General features: G+C 30.0%; 1 protein-coding gene across 4 annotated transcripts in view; it reads left to right on the top strand.

Annotated features, from left to right (window-relative positions):
* Positions 1 to 10669, top strand: part of LOC105847626 (uncharacterized) — a 29395-nt gene that overhangs the window by 3360 nt on the left and 15366 nt on the right. The window contains exon 2 of one of the 4 annotated variants that reach the window (XR_010642606.1): positions 2943 to 2979. The exons of the other annotated variants lie outside the window; for them this stretch is intronic. The gene's annotated coding sequence lies outside the window, so the exon portion shown is untranslated. The remainder of the gene's footprint in view (positions 1 to 2942; positions 2980 to 10669) is intronic. 4 annotated transcript variants of the gene reach the window in all.

Genomic DNA, 10669 nt, shown 5'->3' with positions numbered 1-10669 from the left:
GTTTTTTACTAATTAATTAATTATTGCTCTGTTCTTTAAGAACATTGAGCACTCTATTTGTAAAATACACTAACATAATTTACATATATATATATATATATATATATATATATATATATATATTAAGGTGAGTCGAAATGTGTCTACAGGTCCCAATTCTGACTAGAAAGACTACATAAATACCTAATGTATTGCAATGTATTACAAATTAAAAAGAATGTAAACTGTAACAAATCAATGTTAAACAGCAACAATACAAAGTTGTTTAATCTAACTGTTAATAAAATCTTTCTTGCTGTCTATTTTTGGTATCTCTAATCTGGATTTCTTACTCTGTAACACCATGCCATGACAGGACTTTCTCCCATAAACTTTACAGCTCGCGCTAACGTCTTTAATTGTTCTCTCTACTGCCTGTGAATCACATGGAACATCGGGCAGTAGTATTGGATGTGTGTAAGTAAGTTGATCATTTGAAAGGTGTGATAGCATCGGAGGAGACGTAACATTACTCTGGTCCCAGTCAATCATGTTAATGAACGATGTGTGTGATGGCACAAATAATAATACAGGTAAAAGCAACGAAATCATAAGAAAATTGGAGGAGAACTTAGGTAGACCATTACAGTGGTTGGTATGCCTTCTACACTGTAACGAGTTGCCATTTAGAAGGTTTTTGGCAGGCGTGGATTTTGCTCGAACTACAGGACCTTCTACATCGACAGGTACAATTAGCTCAGCTCTAGAATATGATCCGAATGAATTGCCTGTTGTTAATTATTTGCCAATTACTGGTAAGGTGACTGATTGTGATGAAGCTGTCAAGAAGGATCTTAGCACAGACCAACTGTACTTTTTGAAAGTATGTCTAGCAGTACAGCGTGGACGTCAGGCTTCTACAGATATTGATTTCCTCAAGAAGAGTTTACCTGGAAATATAAGTCATGCTCGGTGGTTGACAAAAGCCAACAGGATTTTGCGTCTCTTCATGTCTAGAGAGGTGGCATCTGAACCTCTCAGAAGAGTAACGCATTTCATTTTGAACTTTTACGGACCCTCTTGGTTCAAAATTAAATCAAATTCTTCTTGCCAAAATGGTGCTAACAACTTCTTTTACTTAGTTCAGTTGTTTCAGGAACTTGATGCATTAGATCAGGCTGTGGTTTGTCCTGCTCTCGAAAATAACTGCTACTTTACGCATGCTGAAAACATTCTGTTAGCTGCAGTTAGTGATAGTGATATGGAAATTCATCGTTTTTCAGTAGAATAAATAATAAGAGCAAGAGAGAAGCAGACTAATAGTAACATACCGGTTTGCGTCTTTGATAAGAAGGATATAACATTAAATCTGGCTGCGACAACACCTTGAATGCTTTCTACGGAGTTTGTCTCTATAATAACTGACATTAACTCCTTTGTTATATCAGCAGCTTTACTACTTTCAGGAACTACATGATCGATGTATATGTTTCATGGATACGAGACAATACTATAGTGTTCTTCTTTTTTACTTCTTCTACAACCAAAACTCTCAACTAATGTAACATCTTGTTTTCTATCAAAGCCTATACAGCACAATTCCTTATTGCTCTGCATATGTTCTTCAACCAGAGTATCTTTGCAGAAATTCTTTTGTCGACGTAGCTTTGAAGGATCAAGAATTGTTGCTGAAGACAACATACATGAGGTCTTTTAAAACAGCATTAACAATAAGACATGTATCTCTGTTGCTAATTTTGCATTGATCAACTGCAAATTCCTAATTCCTTGTACTTGTTTCTGTTCTGCACTGATACTGTCTCTTCCTCTGATGTATAATTACTTTCAGACGTGTTACGCTCATCCTCATCAATATCTTTCTCAGTTTCATATTCAACCTCTTTTGACTGTGCTTCATCACACACTGATTTCATAAATTTGCGTTTTTGTCTCATTTCCAGTGTTGCTGTCGTTTCTTTGTCTACTCCACCTATTATCATATTTCTAACAGTTTTCTGGTCAACCCAGAAATCTCACTCTATCAATGGAATTTTATTTGGCAGTGGGCACGTGGATAAGTTTCTATCTCTAATGTCCGAATCAAAGCATTTGCAGGTACAAATGTCAAATAACTGCTTAAAAGAATTCAACTTCTCAGTGAGCGTGTCTGATGTTCTTTTTGCATCTGAATATTTTTCAAGTGTATGTACTTTATCCATAAGTCTTCTAATCCTAATGATTGTGCTATTCACTTCTATTGTGGGAATGCTTGCTTTTGAATAAACACATTTCACTCTGTCTGCTAAAATTGAATATCTTTCTTGCAAGCTAATTTCTAATACTGTTTTCTGATTATAATAGAACGCCTTAATAACGTCTTCATATGATGGGATTTGATTTTCAGGAAGATCAACTAACTGTCAAAACAATGGATGTTTAGTTGCACTTCATGTACACATACTATCCTTATTTAATATAATTTGTCTAAAATAATAAAAAAAACTACAACAAGTTATGTTTACAATAAATAAAAGCTGTTAAAACAATAACATATTTATATTAAAACAATAAAATAATTTTCATAAGAATTTAGTCAATAAATATTCCAATATTTATACAGACTATAATATGTTTAGCCCTCTCATAAATAGGCCTACATGTTAAATGAAGTGATCTTTCTACAGTCTAAACTATAGCCTACTGTAGTATACATCTATATTAGCCTACTTGAATTTTGCTATAGATCTGTTATTGCAAAGAAGAAAATAAAATTACAAAATAATATATTAGATATTTTGCTTGTTTCTAAAAAATCCAGCACATGGTTTGTTGCTAACGTTGGTGACGTCACATGTAAATAACGGTATAAAATTTATTCCATTTCTTTTTTAGCATTTGTAGTTAGGTGCTAAACCATTTGCCAATGCATTTTAGTCAATGATTTATAGTTGGTACGTATTTAGATTGTACCAAGGAAATGGTTAAAGTACATCAAATAAGGTAAGACTTTAATCAAAAGTTGGGACACCTAAACGTTTCATAAAAAATTTTTAAATATTATTTTCATACTGTACTGATGCCAATACAACTTTTTGTTCATGTACAGGAAAGATAAAAAAATTCGACCCACCCTAATATATATATATACATATTTATTTATATATATGTATATAAATATATAGGTATGTATATATATATATTTATTTATATATATAGGTATGTATATAAATATATAGGTATGTATATATATATATATAGGTATGTATATATATATATAGGTATGTATATATATATATATATATATATATATATATATATATATATATATATATTAATATATATTAATATATATATATTAATATATATTAATATATATATATATATGCATATATATATGCATATATATGTGTGTATGCATATATATATATATATATATATATATATATATATATATATATATATATATATATATATATATATATATATATATATGCACATATGTATATGCATATAAATATATGTGTATGCATAAATATATATGTATATATTTTTTGTGTGTGTTATTAACCTCCTCAAGGCCAAGAATGCCACTACAGATGAGGAGTCTACTAAATAGTGGTTATAACACTCTCTCAACTCAACAACTCCGAAACTCGAACCTTGACGTACATGGCCGCTGCTCGGAGTAACAAGTTGAACGCTGTATTACGGGACGTTGTGGGGATTGAACTATATATATATATATATATATATATATATATATATATATATATATATATATATATATATATATATATATATATATATATATATATATATGCATTAGGGCTGTCCAAAAAAATTTTTTTTTTCAGATTTGATTGCATAGTTGTTTATTTTGTGCCATTTGACATAGTAATTTACTGTGCAAAAAATCTTTCCAATCAGATAATGTTTAGGGGGTGCTCAATGACCATAAAGTTTTACGAAAAATGTGAAAAACATGGAAAAAGTAACAAAGTTCCACAAATTTCTAAAACCCGGTTAATTAGATTTTTCAGATTTGATCAGTTTTAATTATCTCTAAATATTAAATTCTGAATACAAATTACAATCCACATCCACTTTAGACTGGTTTATTAGCAGAGAAATTAATGAAATAAAATTCTGCAATACGACTAAAGTTCTGCGGTTTTTGTTATATCAGAATTTTTCCAAAATAAAACACTAGGATTTTTGACTCTTTGTTGTTGATTAAAATACGAATTATAAACAAAAAAACATATGAGCAATTAACATTTAATTATCGTAATGTTATAGTTCGTGCAATGTTAATGCTAGCGAGGACTATAACTCTTCAGAGTACACTTTCTGGCATCTGGCACTCGCTTTCTGTGATCCTCAACCACCTGAATTAACCTCTGCATTTTAGATTCATTCCTTGTAATCGATTCATTAAACATCGACATTAAAGCCACAGATCGTTCGGCAGCATCATTTACTACTTTCAATGAATATACTAAATTTTTTCCTTCTTGGTATTCTGGGGAATCATTCCAGGTAGCTGGATCGTTGTTGAACAGAAAATCAATATCAACCTTCATTGACCGCAACGCAATTGCTGAAACTGATGTCACCAGCATGTCCAGAGATTTCTTCTCTAGACTTTCAATATTCTTTAATTTGATCAACCTTTCAGACCAGTTCTCACCGTGAAATTTCATGTTGGAAATCATTTTTCGCTTCTCTTCCGTTTGAAGTTTGTTTGAAAACAAAGCTAGTGGGACCAATTCTGGTGAAAGGTACCACAAATGGTTTTGAAAGTTCTTGACTGCTGCTTCCGAAATCGTTTTATTCACAACTGCAAACTGCTTAAGTTGCTGAAACAGAAACAAGTCATTAACTGGAGCATCGCTGGCATTTGTGCATGATATCCAAGATTTTACATAAACCAGACTAGCAAATAAGCAAAATTCACAGAGATTTTTTTCCTCTTTTGTGGTCAACTTGAACTCTTCACGAAATAAATAAATCTTAAAACAATAAATAACCTTGGCCATCCAGCGAGCCATGTGATAAGCACCAGGGATCTTGAAATGATAATTTTTCTCTTCTTGATCAGGCAGTTTTCCAAGTATTAACAGACAGAGATCCATGATTTCTTTGTAGTCATCCCTTGGCATTTTAACATGCAGGTTTTCTTTGAGGAATGCAATCACTTCATTTTGTAGTTCTTGCACCAGGGGTATTTTCATTCGAATGTCATCCAGAGGTTTAAAATTTCCTTGATTAACTTTGGGCCAATATTGCTGAAATCTCTGGAAAAGAGGTATGTTGGGACCAGATGATGGTCCAAATAGTGATCCAAACACTCCTGCTACTATGATCTCATGAACATGGTGTCTGCAAGCGAAATATAACAAATTTCTACCTATATGTTTCTCTAGAACTACACATGCACCATTTTTGGAGCCAGTGTTAGAGGCTGTAGTATCAAAACTCATTCCAATAACATCACCAATTATGTCCCAGAAATTAAGCAGATGAATAACTGCTTTTGCTTGGGCTTCTCCAGTTCCAGCTGATAGTTTTGCTATTCCAAGTATTTTGTCAACATTGTGACCTGTCACACCTACAGATAGCCGGTCAACATTTGCTTTAGGGGCTGCAGAATTTGTACGATCTATCATCAGTTTGCCATCCCAGTGGACGATTAATGGTGGTTTGTCCAAATCGCAGAATTCAGTTCGAACAGTGGCTTCAATATTTGATCGATGATAGGTTCGTTTTCTACGGACTGTAGAACGTGACAATGATCCATCATCGAGGTTCTGTCCACCAGCCCTTGCAATTGCTCCTGCTAGTATAGTAAATTTTGTGTCAGATAGATTAATTCTGTCTAATGTTGATGAAACATCAGGCGAGTCAAGAATTGTATCTAAGATACATTGTCGTTTTGGAGTACTTGCTAAACTTGATTCAGCTGACCCTGAAGAACTTGCTTTACTGACTTGTTGTCTGTAATAAACAGGGATTTCTATCTCAAAATCTCTATCAACCATTTTGTCATTATCAACAGCATCGTTATCGTTGTCATCACTATAACTTTCGTCATGTAAAGGTTCAATAACAGGAACTATTGCACTCGCACCAGATTGTCTTTGCTCTTCTTTTAGCTTTCGTTCTCTCTCTGCTTGTTTCCTTGCTTCATTTCTTTCTTCTAATTTTGAAAGTTCTTTGTCCTCTCCAAACATCACCATTTTTCTCTGACATCTCTGATCCAATAAAAATTCTTTATCTTCTTCAATTCTGATCATGGTTTCAGCGTCCTTGTGGGCAATGTCAAAAAGTAGGCCAATGGTGTCTGTAAATGATTTCTCTCTCGATTTCTGAGAATCTGACAATCTGGATTTTTTTTTTTTATTAATTTAAATTCCTGGACTAAAGTTTTCAACTTTAAGACTACATTCGGATGAAATGCTGTCGGAATACGGGCTTTATTCCAAATAATAATCAGTTCATCAACAGTTGTTTTAAGATTTTCAGGCACTGACTTTTTGGTTGAATTAAGATGATAAAAAAATGTTTTTAAAACATCAGATGTTAAGGGAAGAACTTTATCGGGAAGATTTGGCTCTGGTTGTCCAATTAAAAAGATTTTGGTTTGAAGTCGTGTAGAGATAGCAACACGAGATGATGCTGCCATTTCAATGATAACTGAAATATTATGAGAAAATCAAAACTCAATACCATATTATACAAACTTATCATTCAGTTGTTGGTTTATGCAGCTGCAGCAATATATTATAATAATTATTACTAAAGAAATTAAATAAATATTTTCAAATTAGAAATTATTATTATCTGCACTTAATAACAAACAATACACTACCAGACTACCATGCTAGTTCTCTGTAATAGGTTACTAAGGTTAGGTACTATCAAAATATTAATACATTTGTTGTCAAACTGAAATTCCAAATAAAAATAATATTTATACTTGTAAACCTTTTTATTCTGTTTGAACAAATTCTAAATTGAGTTAAATAATAGTATTAAAATTATGAATACAAATTTTAACAAAATGATATAAACACAGTTGTTTTAAACACTAGCAGACATTTTTTAGTCTGGTGCCCTGATGACAGTTAATCTGCTGCACTTTAATTAATCTATATAGCACGCAATCAGACAATATTTCAGTGGAAAAAATCTAACTAACCAGGTTCTAGAAATTTTTGGAACTTTGGAACTTTTTACACGTTTTTGACGTTTTTCGTAAAACTTTATGGTCATTGAGCACCCCCTAAACATTATCTGATTGGAAAGATTTTTTCCACAGTCAATTACTATGTCAAATGGCACAAAATAAACAACTATGCATTCAAATCCGAGAAAATTTTTTTTTTCCTGTGTTCACATGAACAGCCCTAATATGCATATATATAAGCATGGTAGTCGAAAAGTTTCTTCCATAAACTGTATTTTTAAAGAGAACGCTAATAAACCAGACCAGATACAATTTAAAAACTTTAATAATTTTTTTTTTTTTTCTTCAATGATAGACTGGCTGCCCTAACCAAACCTTCAGTTGATGTAGCAGCACTCCCTTGTAGCAGCAGGCTATAAGATAGTCGATCTAAGAACACTTCATGCATGTTTAAAAAAAATGTTTATAGAAAACAAAAGCAAAAACACTATTAATTAAAAAACTTTTTAGTCATTATTATTGCAGTTTTTTAAAAACAAAAGTTAATGTACTTTTGCATTATTTTAATTGCTTTGACTTTTAGACGACAAAAAAATGTAGCTTATTTGTCGAGGTCGCGTAGTTGTTGTTAAAAGAAATCTTTTTTTACCATAAAAGTCTCTTTCGACTACGAGATAAGGATATATATATGTGTGTATATATATATATATATATATATATATATATATATATATATATATATATATATATATATATATACACATATACATATACAGCCCTCGGTAAGGTTGGAAAGATATTGCCGACCTTAATCCTTAAACCTCAAACACTTTTCAGTCAGCAGTTAGGTTGGGGTTGCCGAATGCGACCCTAATTTCGAGGGTTGCATATAATTTATTTCTGATGAGTCTTTTTTGATGAGACACAATTATTAATGAAAAATTTTTGTTTAGCAATTTTCTACTATTTTATATATATATGTGTGTGTGTATATATATATATATATATATATATATATATATATATATATATATATATATATAATATATTATATATGTATATATGTATATATGTATATATGTATATATGTATATATATATATATATATATATATATATATATATATATATATATATATATATATATATATATATATAGAGAGAGAGAGAGAGAGAGAGAGAGAGAGAGAGAGAGAGAGAGAGAGAGAGAGAGAGAGAGAGAGAGAGAGAGAGAGAGAGAGAGAGAGTCTGCATTTTAAGTTTTTGGCTACGTTGACACAATGCGAAAATTTAATACTGTTGTAGAGTCATGCTTTGGCAATGAACTTGACAAAGACTATTCTGCAAAAATTCAAACTTTTAAGGAATCCTACATTGCTCTCAATGGGCCATCTGCAGCACCGAAAGTTCACACAGTCTTTCACCACATTCAACATTTCATCAACAGAAGGAAATGCTCCCAAGGCATCTTCAGTGAACAAGGGACAGTGGCACTACATCATGAGTTTAAGCTCCACTGGAAAAGATTCAAACGTTTTCCTGGTCATCCTCAATATGTAGAGCACTTGACCAACTTTCTGGTTGATCTTAACAGCAAGCACATGTGAAGAATAAAAACTTAAGAATTAAATTCAGAATTGTGATCAATTTTTAAGCTTGTCAAAGAAAGAAAAGTAGTATTTTCTTATTTTCAGAATTGTATCACCTTTTCAATCTTTTGTGATTGTTTGATGAGTTTATGCTAGAAAATATATTTTTGAATAATAAAAATTAAAAAATTCCTTTCATAGGTACTTCAAATTTTAGGCATAAATTTAAAATGCAACTTTCTCTCTAGGACGCCAATCAGTGATTTTAAGTTAAATATTTTTTTGATCCTCTAGGTACATACTATCATCCCTCAAGGATGGTTTGGGTGGGAAGCCTTTTTTTGGAACGTGCAGAACGTGCTATTAATCTTGTTCAAGATTTCATTAAAACTTTCAGAAACGAAGAAGACAGCGAAGCAATTTTAATGCTTATCATTGTTTAAAATTTCAAACAACATAAAAAATCATTGATGAAAGGCTTAAAATAGTCCTTCTTTAAACAAAAAATTGGCAATTATAAAAATGTTTTATATTTAAAGTACGTAGCAACAAAAAAAAATATTAACTAGCCTCCCCGAATTTATAATGTATAAAATTTTATATTTATACAAAAATAATGCATAGTTTGTACAAAATGATGTACAAATTTGGAGGTTGGGGGAAGGGTTGGGGAAATTTATACAAAATGTTAGTAGAAATTATTATGGAATATATTTTATGATTTGTTTTATGTCCCAACCTAATATATGTATATATATATATATATATATATATATATATATATATATATATATATATATATATATATATATATATATATATATATATATATATATATGTATGTATATTATCGCAAATCTATATGCAGTAATTAGCGGGTATCATCTAATTAAAACGCTGTTAAATTTTTTGCGATTTAAAATAATATCATCACGCATGAATAAATCTGTGGCGCGAAATGTTGGTACCTAAAATAATGAAATTAATTTTTTCATAAAGAAAAATATGTTAGTTAAAAATCCAAATCTTTTTGGCTTGAAAAACAATGCATAGAATTATTTAGTTTCGACTTTATTTAAAGATGCCATTTTTGTGTAATATGAGCATGCTCAAATTACCCAGTGATTTTCATTGAAATTACCTTGTTTAAAGTCCTAAAAAAGCAGTGGTTTTAATTGGTTTTTTTGAATAAAAATAAAATATAGTAAAACTTTTTAATATTTTAACAATACTAAATATTTTTCTGTAATTTAAATTTAAAAATATTGAATTTTTATCATTCAAAGGTTTGAGTTGATAAAATTGAAAAAATAACGAACAAATTTTTTTTTTTTCTTACTTGCGGAAAACATAGTAGTATTGTTTCAACAAAAAGTGGCTTAAAATTTGATCTTTTAATGATAGGTTTTGTTAATAACTAATCATTATATTCCAAAAATTAGTTCTAATTGTTGATATTTGTTTTACAAAATTAATGTTTTTTTGTGAGCTAATTTAAAGCTCATATTACCAAGTGGTCTGGGTAATATGAGCATTTTTGTTACTTTTTTAAAACCTCTGTGTTTTTAAGAAAAAATTTTGGATGCCCAAATATCTAAGTGGATCATGAGAAGGGATCCCTAAATATTTTTTATTCGCAAAAATTTTGGATCCAGCTTAATTATTTTTGAAATTATTCCAATTTTTGCTTAAGGTGCTCATATTACCCTAATCTACCCTATATGTAAATAATATTATATATATATTAAATATCATTATATATATTTATATATATATATATATTTATTTATATATATTTATATTTATATATATATATATATATATATATATATATATATATATATATATATGTATGTATATATATATTTATATATATATATATCATTATATATATTTATATATATATATATATT

This window comes from Hydra vulgaris, chromosome 12, assembly GCF_038396675.1.
Source record: "Hydra vulgaris chromosome 12, alternate assembly HydraT2T_AEP".
Classification (NCBI taxonomy): domain Eukaryota; kingdom Metazoa; phylum Cnidaria; class Hydrozoa; order Anthoathecata; family Hydridae; genus Hydra; species Hydra vulgaris.
This window is presented reverse-complemented; position numbering and strand designations above follow the sequence as displayed.